The sequence below is a fragment of the Oratosquilla oratoria genome, chromosome 4 (assembly GCF_046742065.1).
Source record: "Oratosquilla oratoria isolate Oo_2021 chromosome 4, ASM4674206v1, whole genome shotgun sequence".
NCBI lineage: Eukaryota > Metazoa > Arthropoda > Malacostraca > Stomatopoda > Squillidae > Oratosquilla > Oratosquilla oratoria.
The window spans coordinates 88147736-88150235 of record NC_134780.1 but is presented as its reverse complement, the minus strand read 5'-3'; positions in this window follow the sequence as shown (position 1 = coordinate 88150235).

The following is a 2500-nucleotide window of genomic DNA, read 5'->3' as shown; positions in this document are numbered from 1 at the left end:
AAAAAAAAAAAGCTTGCAACTTGTGTCTTCTAAAAGCACACCGTAAAAATGAGGGCGTTTCCTTAAAAGCTGCTGCACGAAAGGATACATAAGAAGAAAGGATATATATGTCTTACAACTTACACCAGCAATAGTCATGTCTCAGACTAGACCCCACATACACACACATATCACCCTGAGATCGCTAATACACTCATGATCACGTTCCACAGTCTCAGAGCATATTATCCCGAAATTATTGTTGAAATTGAGCTGGTGTATGTTATTCCTTGCAAGAACCTGCACTAGTGTGACAGGGAACGAAAATGAGGCCAGACAAGATGCAGTCTGTCGGAACGAGAACGAGGGGAGGGAAAGGAAAGGAAGGGGAAAGAGGACAAGCGTTGAGGGGAAACGAGGGTCGGAGGGTAGCCATAGAAAGGTAGAAGGGTAGAGGGAAGCCGAGGTGCGATGTAGGATAGAGGGATTCCTCATGAAGGTAGAATGAGTGGTAGAATAGAATAGTAGAAATGTGTATAATGAATATATCGATCAAACAGTAAATAACAAATAAACAGTTAAATGATTACATAAGTGACTGATTTGGCTTAACGTCACAAAAGCCCCCTTATCGGTTGCTAGTACTAGATAAAAAGATAAACAAATGGAATAAATAGATAATGTAATAAAATTGATTAAGGGACAAATGAATAGGTAAATAAAATATTAATCAAACAAAAACTAAATAAATTGATATATAAATAAATAGGTAAATAAGTATACGATTAAACATATGAGAATAATTTTCTTGCCGATAGTTTCTGTAGATCTCGCTAATCTCTGTATTGTAGGGTCTGATCTTTGTAGAACTTGTACGAATAGTAACATCTATAGAAAATATCTGAAAGAAAATTATCATTGCAGAAAATGGTATCACCTTCAACAAAATATGTCTATTAGAATACTTACTGCCTGTCTACACTTTAGATAAGAATAAATGAATAGCTAAATGAAAGGATAAATAGTATATGATATATACGTATATATATATGTATATATATGTATATATATATGTATATATATAATATGTATATATATATGTATAAAGCTGACAACGAGGCACTGATGGGTGACTTCAATTGTCGCGAGATGAGCTGGGAAGTGTGGGGAATAAAATGAAGTAAAGACTCATGCAGTAATACACTGTTGACTGTAACAATGAACAATATAATAACTGAACTCAGTCAAAGCGCAAAGGGCAAATGTTACGGCTCAGGCCAAGTCTATGTGCCTCCTGCCGTATGCTCTCACCCATTTGCTGACGAAGGTAACGTCACAATAAGAGTAGGAGATGAAAATGAATTGTAACTTGTTACAGGAAGATCTAGATAGGACATATAAATGGAGCCAAAAGTAGAAAGTGAATTTCGTTGCTAAAATTTGCAAACTAGTGTAAAAGAGTCAAAGTAAAATAAGACTATTACACAATGAAATAGGAAATAAAACAGAATTACGACGAAAGCAAAGGAAATATTGTTACCAGAGAATGTGTTAAAATGACAGAAATTGCTTATGAAAGGGTCTTTTGAGTAAATGGATGCAAAGATAAAAAATCATTTGAAATCCTGATTCATCCAAGATTAGAAAACACTGCATCAGTTTCGCCTTCACACAGATACGGTGCCCCACGAGTACAACTCTTGTCCTCAAAATACTGACGTCATTGAAAATAAAAACACACACTACCAATTATTCATTTTACTAGAATGCTTTTTGCTGTAGTTTCCATTCTGTGACTCGTAGTAGATATGTACATATAGAACTGTCCCACCTCCCTCCATATTGTAGAGACAGACAAGGTTGCTGGAATAAATAAAATCTTGTTTTTCATTTCTTTTATTCATTCTTTTCTGTTTACAACTTTTCTTCCCATTTTTCTTTTTTTTTTAGCCTCTTATTCATTATCCCTTACTCCCACTCCCATCTTTTTTTTTTTCTGTTCTTCTTCTTTCTTTACTTTTTGTCCCTCGATCCTGACCCTCTCTCATTTCTTATGTTTTTAACTAAATCTCTCTCTCTCTCTCTCTCTCTCTCTCTCTCTCTCTCTCTCTCTCTCTCTCTCTCTCTCTCTCTCTCTCTCTCTCTCTCTCTCTCTCTCTCTCTCTCTCTGATTATTGATATATTCAGATTCCACTATGTCCTGCGCGACATTCATCTCTCTGTAACTACTTCAGTTTGTAAATTGCTTGCCGTCATTAGGCGTAATAAATTTATCAAATCAAAATCAAATCTCTCTCTCTCTCTCTCTCTCTCTCTCTCATTTTTTATATTTTTAACTAAATCTCTCTTTCTCTTTCTCACTCTCTCTCTTCCCCCCTCTCTCTCTCTTCCCCCCCCCTCTCTCTCTCTCTCTCTCTCTCTCTCTCTCTCTCTCTCTCTCTCTCTCTCTCTCTCTCTCTCTCTCTCTCTCTCTCTCTCTCTCTCTTTCGTTCGCTCACTCGCTCGCTCTTTCCCTCTCTCT